Source organism: Cricetulus griseus, chromosome 10, assembly GCF_003668045.3.
Source record: "Cricetulus griseus strain 17A/GY chromosome 10, alternate assembly CriGri-PICRH-1.0, whole genome shotgun sequence".
Taxonomy (NCBI): domain Eukaryota; kingdom Metazoa; phylum Chordata; class Mammalia; order Rodentia; family Cricetidae; genus Cricetulus; species Cricetulus griseus.
The window spans coordinates 19462313-19479657 of NC_048603.1; positions in this window are offsets into that span (position 1 = coordinate 19462313).

The window sequence follows — 17345 nt, forward strand, 5'->3', positions numbered from 1 at the left end:
CACCTCATTTTTTACAATAAAAATGCTGCTTGTGTTGGCTACAAATATAAATGCATGAAAAAGAAGAACATAAGATTGTAACCAGAGTGATTGCCGGTATTACAGCTAAATATCAAATCTAACCCTGGCTCATTCCAAATGTCCTTATCTACCCTTTTCACAGACTGTTCCATATTGAAGGAGGAAAATTGTTTATATATGCATATTCATTCTGCTATGAGTAAATGATACTTTGAATTTACCCTCTAAAGTCTATGTGTTGGGGACATAATCACTAACACTACTGTGGCACTAAGAGGGCTAACAGTGATCAGGAATGCTTTAAACCTGTTATCACAGGATTGAGTTAGGTATCGTGAGAATGGAATGGCTATGAAAGGTGTCCGTCTCTTTCTTGATATCTTGCCTTCAGTTTTTTTTTTTTTTCCATCACATTTCCAGAACATATATGAAAACTTCTCCACGTGCTGCTACCATGTTCTTGGGCTTCTCTGTTTCCAGATCCCTGAGTAAAATGATTTCCCCCTGTAAATTATCCAATCTGCTATTTTGCTATAGTAGTAGAAAGCAGACTAAAGCAATTCAAAATTACACTTTGTGCATATTCTGCAGCCTGAAATAGAGCAATGCAAACCACTGCCTTTGTGCCCAAGTTGCACTCAATAATTTCCAGTCACTCCCTTAGGACAATTCCCACAAAGAAGTACATATATCTAGCAGGCTTTATTCTTCTGTTTCTTTGTTTATTTTGCATATTTAAGCAAAGTATTTTGTTTATTTACATTAATTTTCTGAGAATCCCATACAATGTATTTTGATCATATTCAGGTTCTTCCCACCAAATTCTCCTAGCTCCACTTTCCTTTCCATGCCCATACAACTTTGTGTCTTTTTTTTAACCCATCAAGTTCAGTTTGTGCTGTTCATATAATCTTAGCTGCCTGGCATTTCACTGGACTCTGGCTGACCTACCAGGGGCCACAGACTTAAAGTAAACTATCTTTCCCTCTCCCTCAAACTATCAATTGCCAATAGCTTTTTGGCTAGAAGTGGAATTTTATACCCAGCTCCTCTTTCCATGCTGGGATCCTGAGTGGCTTGAATTTGTGCAGGTCTTGTGCACTCTGCTATAACTTCTCTGAATTCATGTGTGCAACTGCCCTGTTGTGAAGGGAAAACACTATTTCCTTTTCATCATCCACTGCCTCTGGCTCTTACACTCTGCCAGTCCTCAATTATCCCTAAGCTTTGGGAAGACAGGGCGTGACACAAATGTTCCACTGGGGGCTGAACATTCAGTAATCTATTATTCTCTGTACTTTGGCCAGTGGCAGCCTCTGTGTTAATCACCCTCGATTTCTAAAAGAAACATCTCTGATAAGGTTCAGATTAATACTTAGTAGCTCTGATTGTCATGTGTGCACTGGAATGCTTTGACTTTATGAAAAGAGGAAACTCATAGGCTGAGGCAATCGTGTACCTTGCACGGCTGTGCTAGCACAAACAGTGGGGGAAGTGAACCTCAGTTACAGCAGTAGTGAATCCATTCCACCTCCAAAGCACAGGGAATCCAGTGTTAACACATTCCCACCAAGTGGCTAGTTGGTTTCTTCATGGGGCACTCAATCCCAACAACTCAACTTTGGTCTCTGTGACTGAACCCAGAAATGCTAAAATGAATGTCAGCTCCGGCTACTGCTATTCTAGTAGTGGGCTATCTGGGGCATAGAAATAATTGACATTCTGGGACAGCCTGGTCTACATGGTGATTAAGAGGTTCTCTGGTGGGTGCTCTCCACTGGGCATGAAACGGAGATAAGTACCCATTATGAAACACCCTAAACTAATACCATTATGGGAGTGAAGAGGCCCCTTACAGAATGAAAGTAAAGTCTTTATCAGCTATGCGTAGGACAGAGGGTTGTTGCCTAGAATATGAAGAACTTTTAAAATCTAGATACCAAAAAAACAGAAAACCCATTTTTTAATAAATGAGACATGGAACCAAATACTGAGTTCTCAAAAGAAAAAAAATGGTTTAGAAATATATTTGAAAAATGGATCATATAGTATATCTATTTCCAGCTTTTTGAGAAAACTCCACACTGATTTCCACAGGATCTGTCCAAGTTTGGACTCCCACCAAAAGTGAATAAGTTGTTCTCCTTTTATATCTATGCCATTTATTGTCCTTTGTCTTTTTTATCTTAGCCATTCTGAACGAGGTCAGATGAAATCTCTTTATTTGTATTTCCCCAAAGGCTAAGGCTTTTGAACACTCATAGATACACTGGCAGCACAAAGTAGAATTGTGGGCTTAAAAAAATGAACTTCTGAAACAGGGAGGGAGCAATGGTAGCATGGTGGAGACGAACTGAAGGAGAGGGCAGGGTGGTAGATTTGATCAAGACAAACCACATGCATCCATGAAATTCCCAAGCAATAAGAAGTAATTTAAAAATAATTAAAGGAGCAGCAATAACAAAAAATATAAAATGACTGCTGCCAGACCATTAATCAGTTAGTATTGACTGGGACCAAATTCACTCTTCAAAGATCAAGAAACGTGAATGGTTATTGACGTGTCAATTTGGCTAGATTGAACTGGAAGTCCTTGCCTTTCTTTTCTAGGATGTTTTAATTACAATGAATTACCTAAGGTCTTTCCTCCAGGAGGTGGGAGGTTAGCAGACACACACACACACACACACACACACACACACACACACACACACGCCTGCAAGAAAGCCCAGTTCTGCCTGGGAGTTTATGCCTGACCATTCTCTTTCCTTCCACACTCCTGACTTCCCATCCCAGAACTTCAGACTTACTTAACCAATCACACTACTGCACCAGACAAACTTTTGTAATATTGGTCAGCTACTCATTCATCCAGGAATGAACCAGTAAGGTCAATTTTAAGAGATAATTAATTGGAAATGCTGACTGAGAACAGTAGATGAGGGTCACACTTGTTCCTTCTATGTTGAACACAGTTAAGCAACCTCAAGAGACACTCCCTCTTACCTATTCAGTCACCTACATTTCCTTTACCAATGATAGGTGCCCTTCCTTCTGCATTCTTTACACCATCGTGACCTTTGTCAGAGGACTATCCTTACATTGGTTAGGCAGCTTATCTACACTGGAAAGAATGACTGACATCCATGCCATTTGAGGTGGTCTGTAAGCAATGGCTGGCGACAGGTTATATGGGCCCAGCTCCCTTGCCCCAAGTTAAAACCAAAGATGTAACTACATTCAACTTAGCTCTCCAGACTCCCTGTCTTCTTCCCCTCCTGTGTCCTGGGTCCCCTATTTTTTGTGCAGTTCAGATCCTTGGAGCCTTTCTTTAGAGATGCTTTGTACTCAGGTTCTTGACTTAGGGGCTGGATCATGAAGAGCAAGGCCTAAAGAGCCCTGCCTCAGAACCCCTATAACATACATCCAAACATATTTGCAAATAACACCTTGAAAGTTTCAAAGCTATTTTGAATGTTTTGAGTGAAATCAATCATTTCCAAAGCTCTTCAGACACAGGAATTATTTTTTTAAGTGAAGCAAAGCTTTACTTAGAACCGTAGATTATAAAATAGTCACCTGTTCATCAACAGATGGCAGGACTTAACATAGCTTCTGTGTTCCTTCTCCCTAGAATTATTCTCACACGTCTCTCTAGAACCTAGAGACTGGGTGAAATATAACTGGCAAGCAAACCTATTGGGAGGTTTCTCTAATCCCTCAGGCCTCTGATGATCTGCAGTATATTTCTTAAATCATCTTCCACTGCAGACTCCTGCCCTTCCCATGCTTGACAAATGGCTTCTGACTGTTTTCCATGCGATGCCCTGGTCCCTGGCAGTCTCCTGTCTGCTACCTTACCATGTTCCACTATGAACTTCTGAAGGCCATGTGAGCTGCAATCTTCTTTCCCTCTGTTGCAGTTTGGGTTGTCATGCAAGACACTGCCAAGCGTGGCCACAAGTTGTAGCAATCAAAAGCCCTCTGGCATTTGGAGTCCAGATTCAGAAGTATCTGGTGCCCATTTCTTGCCACAGACCTGTCTTTCTGTGCACAGGAATTCACCACCCCTCATTTCATATGTTGTACCCTCCAAGAAAGTTCATTTAACCTACTGCAGAATTGTCCTGGAATGATTTATGCGGAGGAGTGCAAATGATCAGACAGAATACTTAGTCAGAATTTGGTCCCCACCAATGATAAATCCAGTTCTCACACTTATCCCCTTTCATATTTTCTATTAGAAATATGAACTCCTGAATTATTTTTGAAAAACTCAAAAGAAACATTCAGGATATTTATCAGAATTAACCCAGAATAAATGTCATGGGGGAGAGATGACCTAGAACAGACATCATGGCAAGAAACAATAGGGGATGGTACAGGCTCTGGTAAGAGTTGTTCTCTTACTTCAAAAGTCATAGATAGAGAAAAACCTCTCCCCAGTCTACCAGCTCAGAAGAAAAGGCAGGGTGTGGGGTTAGCACAGCAAGCACAATGAGGTTAAAAAAAAAAAAAACCCTACATGATCTTACCCACAAATGGCATCTAAATGAGTTATTTATGGAGGAATTAACTGTGGCATTTAATAAGATACTAGCAGAGATAGGATAATGGACGAGAATGGTCCATGGGTATAGTGTTACAAGTAGATAAGAAATATAGCTCAAGTGCTGTGTGATATAGAAAGATGACTACAGATGTCAAGAATGCATAGTGTGTTCCAGAATAGCCAGAATAGAGGATCTTGAGTGTACTAAACACTCATACACACACAGACACACACAGACACACACACACACACACAGACACACACAGACACACACACACACACACACACACAGAGAGAGAGAGAGAGAGAGAGAGAGAGAGAGAGAGAGAGAGAGAGAGAGATCAATTTATAAGGCAGTGGGCATTGCTTTTGTAACATACCACACCATGCTTATACACTGAAACAAGACCTTGTACCCAGTAAACACACACAATTATTGGATTGGAACATGTATCCATGTGTACAATGTTTGCTGAACTAGCGTAAAGTTTGGATTCCCAGTACCCACATAAAAGCCAGGCACAAGGCCATGTATCTGTAAACTCAACATTTTGAAGAGGCACAGGCAGAAGAAACATTATGTATGGCTTGCTGGCTAGTAGGGGGCTTAGGTAAGGACTTCAATGTACCAACTTTGAAAGGACATAACTCAAGCCATAAATCTGAAGAAGTTAATCCCACAGGAGCTGAGAATAGAATGGTAGTTGCCAAAAGATGAAGAAAGTTTAGTGATGAAGGAATGACAGGAGACCACTGATCAGCCAGTACCAAATCATAGCGAACAAACATTGAGAAGTCCCAGTATTCTTCACAATAGGGTGGTCCTGCAAATTAATTATATAGTGGGCAGTCCAGAAAAGCTAGAAGAAGTCTAGAGAGCTTTTCCAATAAAGAAATTATAAATGTTTGAGGAGATATAAATGTTTTCCTTGGCTTGAACATCATACAATGTATATATTTGACTAAGTATCACATGGTACCCTAAATACTTGTAGTATTGTTTACTTCCTCTTTCTTAACTGAATCCCATAGTGATGACACACATGTAATTGAAGTTCTTATGCATGTGCAATACCAGATATTCGTTGAAGGATACACAAGTCAGCATTGCCTGGTCCCTGTTCTCCAGAGGGTGAGGGGAATGCTAGCACCTTGCTGCAACTATGGCCACAGGAGTAATCCCTTACCCAAGGCAATGCAGTGACAGGAGGAGGACTGAATGGCTTAGCTTGACACTGCCCTGGGGATATGGCCACAAAGCCACATTCACTGGCCTTGAAGAGTGGGTTCTAAACATGCACCATGCTTTCCTGCCTTTTTTTCTGCTGGTGTGATTCTCCTTCCTGGGATTCCTCCTCTCCTCTCTTTCCAAACAAAGATTCTCTAACAAGACTCTAATAGCACCATTCAGGAGCTGGCTGATGGAATACTCAGTCAGCAACATTTTCCTCCTGAGAGATGTTGCCCAGCAGGCTGTGTGTTGGACCCTCTGGTTAGCTCTCCTTTTATTTTCTCTTCTTTTTCAGGACCTTGTTTACATGTGTAAGCAGACTCCCTCTCCATTCATCTCCTCAGCTCCTGCAGCCCTAAGTACAATGGATTGCATCTGGGTGGGTGATCCATAAACAGCTGCTGACTTGAACGGTATTCATAGTTAGAGCTTGTTTAAAACAGTGACTGGGGTCTTTCTTAGACCATCACCAGTGTTTTTTTCTTTTCCTTTCATGCCCTATGACTGCCACCTCTGGCAGCATGCCTTTGTTTTCTCCTTCACATTTCAGTCACTTGTTAATTACATTATTGTACTCTCAGAAGGCTCACTACCCAGGGTCATGAAAGTCCCCACACTAATCCTGCTCCCCATGTAAATGTATTGCTCTACACCATGACTTTCTCTTGTCTCTGCAAACATCACTAAGGTTAGTTTTGTGTGGTTATCATCTCCTTTCTTATACATGCCAACCTTCTCCTGTTGATGCTTGTATTCATATTTCTCCCCCTCTAACTACTGATTTTAAAGTACAGCTCTTTACAAAGTAACAACTTTTTTGACTGGTTGTGGTGATAAAGTAATATTCCAGGAAGTCTAGGAGTTCTAGGTCAGCATGGGTTGCAGAACGAATTCCAGCTCAGACTGGATTACACAATGAGACCGTGTCTCATAAATAAATGAATAAATAAATAGAAAAGCACTTTCTCTCCAAACTGTAATTTGTCGTGTGTGTGTGTGTGTGTGTGTGTGTGTGTGTGTGTGTGTGTGTGTGTGTGTGTGTGTGTGTAAGCTAATCACTCAAAGTGTAAGAATCTTGCCTTCATCACACTGAGGTCAGCAGAGAGCAAGGGACTCTCTGAATTGTCCCCTCTCAATTAAAAGCAGCCCTGTAGCATCATTTCCTGATCTTCTGGTTCATGCATCTGATAACGTCTTTAAGGTCTGTGCTGCTGATCCTCTATGTGATCACTGACCCTCTATCTTCTCACTGATGGGAATTTTCTCAGCCCAGGCTCTCTAACCAGTCTTATAGCCCATGTTCCTCCAAGACATCTGTGGTTGTCTATTCTTTCAGTTTTCTCTCATGGGTCTATTTCCTTGTCACTCTTTGGAACCTCACAGCTGTCATCATTCCCAGCTGAATCCTTTTCCTGTGAAACACTAACAGCAGGCCAGCTTCCTCAAGTCTTGAGATCGGCACAGTCTGTTCGCCACCTCAGTCATCTCCTAACTTAGTTAATTACACTTAGTTGTTTGCAGCAACACCTAAACAAGTTTAGCATAGTTTTCATCTGTATCTGTCTATATCTCTAACTGACCATTCATCTACCTATGTATCTGCCCCTCTCTCTCTCTCTCTCTCTCTCTCTCTCTCTCTCTCTCTCATATATATATATATATATATATAATATATATATATATATATATATCCCATATCAATTTATTAGGAATAGATACATATCTGTCATCATTGTTACAGATTTTAATATTTTATAGATTTAGAATTATCTGTATTATATGATATACGATTTTCGTCAACATTATTCTATCTTAAAGAAAATATCTATTCAGGCAAAGGTCATCATGCATATAAATACTTGGTCAACATAATTATGTGCATAGTCTTCTGGGACTAGAACAGAGAATTACTCCATGATTCAGGGCTAATTAGATTCAATGACTAACTCACATTGGAAAATGTATCCATAGCCCTCCTTCAGTCTTTCTCAATGGCGGTTAGAGTTAGATTCTCTGCTCCCTCCTCCTCCTATTTCAACAGCACAGATCTGATTTCTACCACTATATATTCATTCTGCCTGTGGGTAAACTTCATGTAAATGATAACATATAACATGTTCACTGTTGTGTCTATCATATTTATTCTCCATGTTTAAGACTTATTATGGGTCGGTTAAGACACTAAAGGCCTACTGTTTGTGATTCCAAAGTAATGCATAAATACAGCACTGCTGGGTTGCAGCCCCATATGAAAAGATAAAAGTCATAACCCTACAAAACAAGAAAAGAATGAATGGAGAAAATTGGTGGCTTGTTTTGGTTGCATTATAAACTGGAGTCATGTCAAAATGGCTATCCTGTCCCATTCTTTTTCCTGGGGATGATATGTCAACTCATCACTTATAGACAACAACAATAGACCAAAGATACAATTCCACCTAAATACACGTTGGTGAATGAATGACTTCATTGGTTGGTGAAGGAGCATGACTCCTGCATCTCTACAGTTCCTTCTACCACTTCCAGGCAGCTACTCCATCCAGCAATTGTTTACTATTTATAAAACTTTAGTGCAGTCTCAAGAGTCTTGTGAGTTTCTTATGAGGTGCACGTGTCTCTGAGCCTTCCTCCTTTCTCCAAGATGGGGTGGCTCAATTTGGAGAAAACAGGTTTACAAAGCCTTCCAAAAATGTAAAGACTGGTGATAAAGGAGAAGCAGAACTAGATAAAGCCATGATCTTATGGGAACTCAGGGGTGGTGATGTCGATATACTTGCAGAGGCCAAATGGGACTAATGTAGCAGTCTACAGGAGCCATCATACTTTCCGTGTGTTACTGGTAGAAATCTTTTCAAGTTCTGTAGCAAAGAGGTAACAAAGAGCACCCTGTGGCCCTAAAGTGGAAAAAGGAAAGTATATCCTTTACAACAGCAATTGGGTGCCATCCATAACAAAGTATTGTGTTCACTGAGGATTGGAACAAAATTTACTGGAGCTTTATCTCACTGGATAGAAAAAAATCTTGCTCACTCAAGGGCCTGTACTTTTCACTCAAGCCCTCTACCATTTATCAAGCCCCTTTATTAATGCTTCAAGCTACTCTACTATTCATCGAAACCCTCTACAAATCATCAAGCCCTTCAGCTACTCACTCAATCCCTCTACTATTCACTCAATCCCCTCTGCTATTCACCGATGCATTTAAGACCTTCTGCTATCCACTCAAGCCCCTCTACTCTGCATTTAAGACCTTCTACTATCCACTCAAGCCCCGCTACTATATATTCAAGTCCCCCTGCTGTTCATCAAGCTGATCTATTAGTCACTCAAGCTACTCTACTATTCATCAAGGCCTCTACTATTCATTCATTTTCTTGTGAGGAGTACAAAAAGGCTAAGATTGATTTGTGAATATCACTTCCCAAAGACAAGATGTCAAAAGTCTGAGGATTTACTTCCAAGATATATAGAATACTATCCCTCTGAACAGGCTCTGTACCTCACCAGGGCAGCACAACAGAGCCCACACTGTCAGTGCAGTGACCTAGGGTTATGACTTGGCCAGATCCAGCATCCACCCCCATCTATGATTTCTGGGAGCACATGAAGGGACCTGACTCTCAGACCCAAAGCTGCAGGTGTGAGAGAGCCAGCCCCAAAATTATGACCATGAGAATGATGCCCCAATTACCCACCTGTCTTTTGGGGACATGGGCAGGAGAGAATCCCGCCCCAGCCCATCAACACCTGAGGCAGGCAGGAGAGCTGGCCCTGTGATCATAAGAGTGGGGGAGCCATCCCTGGCCCATACCAGCTGCAACATTCAGGACAGCAGGCCCTGCACCTGGCCAGGGAAGCACCATAGAGCCAACACTGTTAGTGTAAGTGTGGATGAGCCAGTCCTAAAATTGTGACCATCGGAGAACCATTCCCATTTCCTGTAGCATCCCAGGCCCAGACCTAGGGTTATGACTTGGCCGGCTCCAGCATCCACCTCCATGTATGATCTCTGGGAGCACATGAAGGGACCTGGCCCTCAGACCCAAAGCTGCAGGATTTCCACAACACAGGGCTGCAGCAGATATCCAGGAAGAGTCCTAGTGTGGGCCCAGCATCTAACATGTGATGGAGAACAGGGGTCTCCAACCAAGCAATGAGCTTTGCAATGAACACTTACAAGTAGAGATGTATGGGCAAAGGGGTATACAGCATGACTTTTGGGGACATATTACAGCTTCCATCATGAGATTTTTATACAACTTTTTCACTTTTTAATTTTTTTCATTTTATTTTTTTCTCTTGAATTTTGTTTTATTTATGGGGAGTTCAGGGGCAGAGTGTGGACACAAAGGGATGGAGAATGATAGGGATCAAGTTTCATAATGTGAAAGACACATAGAGTAAATAAATAATTTTTTAAAAAAGAGTTCACTACCACACAAAAAAATAACATTCTACTTTCTTCCAGTTGACAACATCAACAAGTCTCCAGTATAATAACAATGACACAATGCCAAAAATCTTGATGGATACAGATCATCTCTAAGAATGTGACTAAGAGAAGCCAAGGTCCCAGGAAGACAAAGAAAAAGGACAACAGAAAATGAGTCAAGAATTAAGCACAGCACAATTTCTAGCAAGATTAGAGTAAAACTTAAAGTTTTACTGACTTAATCTTCTGTTCTCTGGCTTTCAAGAAACTATTACAAGGCATCTTGAAATAAAATGCAAGAGAAAAATACCCTGAAGAAACAAAGAGAATATCACAATCTGATATGGCATAGATATTAGGGTTATAAGACAAGATCATTATATTTGAAACATTGTGATTAATATGTCGTCATGTTCAAATTTAAAAAAAAAATGAGGCTACACAAGAAGAGTTGTATAATTCTGTAAACAGATAAATGACAATCTGGAATCACCTGGCAAGACAGTCTCATTGAGGAATTTTCTATATCAGACTGAGCTGTGGTCATGACTGTGAGAGGTTTCTTTATTGCATCAGTTGATGTGGAGAGACTCGGTCCACTATGGGTGGGACCATCCCCAATGCTGTCAATCTTTGTGTAAGTGTACAAATGGTTGTATGAGAAGCTTCCGTGCACTCTTCTCGCTCTTCTCCCCTATGTGTATATACCTGGTGGCTTCAAGTTCCTGAGTTGACTTCTCTGCAGTGATATGACCATACACTGGCATTGCGACAAGATAAATACATTTTTTTCCTTTGATCTTGCTTTTTGCTGTGGTATTTTATCACAGCAACAGAAAGGAAAACAGGACAAGTAAAAAGTCATCTCATGAGCACATTAATAGACTGGACATGAATAACGAAAGAATATAGACCAGGAATGGTGGTGTATTTCTTTAATCCCAGAACTGAGGAGGCAGAGTCAGAAGGGAGAGGTATCCATACCTAGCTTGGACTAAACAATAAGACTCTGTCATAAAAGAAAGAGGAGAAGAAGAAAAGGAAATATTAGTTATCTTAAAAATAAGCAGACATGTCCAGTCAGGGTGGCCAAGTAGTCTAAGGCACCAGACTCAAGCTCAGCTTCCTCAAAAAATAAGCAGATATAAATTTCCCAAACTTGAATACAAAGAGAAAAAAATTAATGAGATTAAAGACATAATACAATACCACAGAATGTTGGGTGACTTAAAATTAATATATGTATGATTGAAGAAATATCAGAAGAAAATGGTATAAATAACAGGAAACGGAGGACAGTTAAAGAAAAATTTATGGGCTTTCAGGTCTTACACAAAATGATAGATTTGCATGTAACCTGTATAAATACTCCCATATACTTTATATAGTCTACAAATTGTAGTTCTTCTAATGGTTGAACACTATAAATATTCTGTAAATATGTGCTGTGTTATATTTCTTAGAGAAAAACTACAAGGAAAATATCTGTATGTGCTCAGCACCAAAGTAAAATGGTTTTCATCGCCCCCCCCCCCCCCGCATTTGGTAGAATCCATAGATGTGGGAATCATAGATACAGGGGACCAAAGGCATATAAAAACTTTTTAGATGCATTAAACATAAAGATGCATTTCAAAAATGGCATTAAAATACCACTTTCTCTAGCAGGTTATCAAATCCTTTGAACTCGGTGCTGCCCACAATGAAACAATGTCAGTGGGATACCAGTAGCCACAATGACCCTATTAGACAGACAGGATTCTGTTTCCCCATCAGAGAAGGAGAGGGTTCCAAGAAGATAAAGCCCCAGGCTGTTTAAATTGTCCTACCCTTAATCCCAAATCCTCTTCATCCCTTAAGACTAGGCTCAGATAGTATCTCTTTCAGGAAACCTTCTAGGAGACAACTTCTTAAGCTGGGTTTGACACACTTCAAAATTTCCTGTTCATCCCTCCATCTCGGAACTTGCACAGCTCTCAGCATGCATTTGCATGTGGTTCCCACTCTCCCCAGAGGGACTGTGAATAACAAGCAGGTATGGGTTGCTCCTCCACCAAACCTTAGCTCCCTTATGCCTTAAAAAAGCATAAGCTAGATGAACATATGTTAAATTAAGACTACAAGATGATGAGCCAGATACAAATTCCAACCTTTCTAACCTCAAGACCCAGACTTTTTTTTTTTTTTTTTAATACTTCACACAGCCTGGCTGACTGAATGGAAGTCTAATTTCTGAAAGCTAAGAAATAGAGCGTAATGGGCAGACTGTCCAAGAGCACATCTCTTTTACTGTGATATATCCTACATGAAAAGAGCTTGCTTCATCTTTCTCAGGGAAGATAAGAGTGTATTGACAAGCATTGTATGCCCTGGGAACAGGCATCCTCCATCAAACCCACCAGTGCTTTAATAAGGACGGCACTAGTGGCTGTGAAGACACACCTGAACATGATTGGCACTGGTTTCTATTATCTGGGTATCTTCAACCCCAGAGTCCAGGCATCTGTGATGAATGAACTCTAAAATGGATGATTGCTTGATCATTTCTGATGAATAAGCTACTTTATTTCTTTTTATCATATTTAGCTCCCTGCCGGTTATACAAGGTAGACTTTCGTCTCTATTTTCTAGCTGTGGAAATTGAAGTTTAGAAAAGTATGAAACCTGGCTCAAGGTCACAAAGAGGGTAAATATCAGAGTTGGAATTTAAATCCGATCAGTCTGACCACTGCCAGGCTTCTAACTGCGGTGTATATCCTGGTTTAATTCCATGTTTTGCCCATCATGCCCTAAAACCAGACCCTGTCCAATCACATCTGGAGCCTGCCTCACTGATGGCGGCAGCGCTATCAGGAGCAGTGTTTTGTGTGCCACCCTTCCAAGTCAGCTTTGTCACATTGCCAGAATGCTGGATGGCAGTCACCGCTGCCTTGGAAGCAACACTCTCCCTCTGCTTGCCCTCAGTGACAACTTCACAAGGCCTCTTCTTTCTCCAGATTCAGCACAATCACATTTTCTCATTATATTATCCAGCTACAGGTCAGCACCTCTCTCAAATTGAAAATTATTATAGATAGCCCACACATAGTTTTATTTTTCTGCCTCTGTGTGTTCGTTTCAGAAAAATAGAGATGTTATTTCTTCATCTTCTCATTTTCTCAGGCAGCTGATGTGGACAAGGGGAACCCTCTGCTGTTATTTCTTCCTGCAGTTTCTTCAGGGAACCACAAGGACTTTTATTCAGTAGAATTAAAAACCCCAGATGGAAGAAAATGCCAGTCAGCAGGCAATTGGCAGAAAGAAATGAAAAGAGGCTTTCTGCCAGCTGACATATTCACACTAAACTTAATTCAACCCAGTGTGTCTTCATGTATACCTTCAGAAAGTTTAGGGAAAAAAATAAAACAGTGGCTAGATCCTGAACATGTACAGTGGCCAGTTCAGAGAGTACTACCAAACTCACTTGGAAGATCATCACCTCATTTTTAAAACAGCACATCTAAACAACACTCCTACATGGTTGTATACATGGATCAGCCAGAAACTAAATCCACATTAAATGATGAATTCCGGTGAGATAAATCTGAGATTCTCTTAATACCATGAAGACTCGTGCAACCACAGACACTAATGGACACTGATTGAGACTTAGGACCAAAATTGCATAGTAGCACCAGAGCAGGGAAAGCCTCCATGCTCCAGCAGGGGTCTGAGAACCTGAACACTGGTCCGGGCAACCATTCCCATGCCTTGCCCCATCTCTGCAATGGTCACATTTCTCCTCTGGATTCCTTGGGTTCCCTCTTGATATTTAAGATGACACATGAAATTCACAGGACTCATGCAGCCCCTTCCCAAGGTTAAACAAGTAGAAAAATATTTATAAGAGAAAAAGTAGTCATCGACTGCCTGCAAATTATGCAAAGAACTCCAGTGCTGTCCCTTTTGCCAGTGGTTTCTCTGAGCTTGGCCAAGCCTTTTGGTGATGCAGCTTCCCAGGTCATCAGTGTACTTGAGATAAACCCTCATCCATACTCCTGTGAAAAGCTTCAGTAAACACACTGGCTCTTCACGTTGGACTTGGGTGGAATTGTTTCTTTGTTATGTTCCCTCCTATTTCACCAGGCATGAATAGAAATTATCTCTCTGGGGAAAGTCACATAACAGTGGTGGTCTCTGTACAGAGTTCTAATTTCCTACACCACCCTAAACCCAAGAAGATCTGAAAGTTTAAGGATTTGGTAACAGATTAGGAAACATGCCTGACCCCTTCCTGAACATGTTGGTTAGTAAAGGCTCATTGCACACAGTAGAGTCATGTCTGCCTCACTAATCCCAAATGTACATTACTCAACACATCACATATTGTTGCAAATTTGTTAAGAGATTTGATGTTCAGAAGAGACATAATCCCCAGTCTATGAACAGTACACTTCTCTAAAATCCAGAAAAAAAACCCTAAATTTTGAAATATATCCTTCTCAAAGTATTCATATTCTGTATTGTAGGGCAGTAAATTATAAAGCCAGCACCTGTGTGTCTGCTAGAGTGAAGTGTTCACCAAGATGCATGCCAACTAAATAGTCTCTATCACTTACTCTTTATCCTCGCTAATTCCTCAAGGATGAGGAACACAGCCTCAGAACCCAACCCAAAGTTCTTCTTCCTGCATGTGTAGAAGTATAACCACTGTACCTGGTACCAGACTGGAGAAATCAGGATTAATTAAGTCTGTGAGGCCAATACTCTCAAATCCAGGAATTATCTTTCAATCTCTTCATTAACTCCTAAGGATTCAGAGAACACAGCCAATGTCTACCCCATACATTTCTCAGGTACTCAGTACCAGAGAGAGTAGAAAACACATCCAGGAGAAGGTTGTCTTAAAATGACAACATCTCTCTAATTACAAGTAGCACAAGGATAAGTCTGTAACCCAATGACAAAACATGTGCCTAGCATGTTCAAGGACACGAAATTTATTAAGTAATGGCAAGACTATGTGGTGGAAGACACATGGTAGCCAGATCAAAAGAAAAAAATGAATCAAGAATTTTACATTTTTATGTGCAATAACTGTGTGAGTTAAGGACAGCAGTTTCTTAAAATAATAAAAGATAATCAAGAGGAAAGGGGGTATGAAAAACATAATGTTTCAAGAAATGAAAACAGCAGCACAGAGTAAAAGAGTAAGTAACTGGGTGGAATCTGGGTCAGAGGAAAATGATGAGTCCTAAGAACAGGTTAAGATTATTTCAAGCAGACACTGTAAACTATTAATAAATAAAAAAATGTTCAATAGAAAATATTTCCCCTTTGTTTGCCAAATATGAATTGACTTCAGGTTTTTCTGATATTAAACCATCCTTGCATTCTTGTAATAACTTTTATTCAGTCTTCCTTTCTTTAGAGTACCAGGTAGATCAATAACATCTCTATTATATTATCTATTTATGTCTTAAAGTTTTACCAACATCATGCTATAGTTGGAGTCCTTTTTCCTCTGGTGTATATTATATATTGTTTCTTCCTAAGAACACATCTAAAAAGTACCTAGCTCTGGAACTCTGCTTTCTTGTATGTAAGTTGTTTAAAGAGTGAATCCCCATCAACTCTGTCTTCCATAGCAAGTTTTCCTCCCCTGGCCCTAGATTTCTCCATCCTTTCTCTCTCTTTTCCTTTACCATCATCAAACAATGTTCCAGATATTATAACACTTTTTCATTTTGTCACTGAACCCTTCTGTGCATACTTCTTGGCAGCTGGCAAAGCCCATTACAACCCCTCCAATCTATAATTGTAAACATATTAATTGTAGCAATGCTACCTAATTAAAATGCAATATTACTTTAATTGAATAGCGATTATATAGAAGCTAATATTTTGGCAGATTCCCTGCGTGGTAGCTCTGTACTTACACTATTACCTAAATCAACTCCCTTATGTTGTATAGTAAGTCTCTATAATAAGTTTCATCAAGAAGCAGACAACAGAGACAAAAGAGAAGAGCCTTATGAGAGTCTATTGAAGGATATATTTGCAGAGTAAGAGTAGGATATGAAAAGGCAAGAAAAGACGGTAGTCTGGGCTGGCATCACTGGGACTATAAACCCAAAACTCCTACAGAGATTACTCAGGGAAAGCATGCTTGTTATAATCCTGAAATAATAACAACAACTAGTCTTATCTAAAGATTAGCCCAACTGAAGTGTGACTCTACAATGAGGGAGCAACCTGATCTCACCTTCAGTCCTCCCAAGTCTTACTGGAGTTCCCCTGTAACCTAGTGGTTCACAATCTTTTGAATGCTATAACCCATTAGTACAGTTCTTCATGTTGTGGTGAACTTCCCAACCATAAAAATATTTTGCTGTGGCTACTTCATTGCCATAGTTTTGTTACTGTTACAAATCATAATGTAAATATCTGAAATGCAGGATATCCAATATGTGACCCCTGTGAAAGGGTCATTCAACCCCCCAAAGGAACTAATTTTACACAAAGATACTACTGGCGTCAACAAGCAAGTTGAAGAGAAATACTGATGATAATGAGAGGCTTTCTCTAGTACACTGAGAATCACACAAGTTCTGTAAGCATGGATATCCAATCAAGTAAATGGATATTTATTTGGTGGTCACCTTGATCTAAATATAATGCCAGGTAGGAAACATCTAAAGATATTGTTATCACCTGATTGCTTCTGACAGCTCCCTGGGAGTATAGACTAATTTGCTCACATATCCTTCCCTAACGTCCAGGCCCAAACAAGAAATATAGCAAATGCCCTGTGAATTGCATATGAATGAAGAAATTAAAGGCGCAGTGTGAACTGTATTAGTTACTTGACCTTCCTGGACAAGTTTTTGTTTGTTTGTTTGTTTGTTTGTTTGTTTGTTTGTTTTGGTTAGCTCACCCACCCCCTAGTTTGATTTGAGAATGAAAACATAATCTAAACAATTTGAATTTACACTGGTCACCCTGTGCTAATGATCCCAAAACGATCATATCTATCTTTGTCAGTTAAATGTTGAAAACACTCTTGCTGTAATCCAGAGATCTGGTTATTCCAGTTGGCCTACAAAGACTGCAGTAGGAAACAGGGCCTT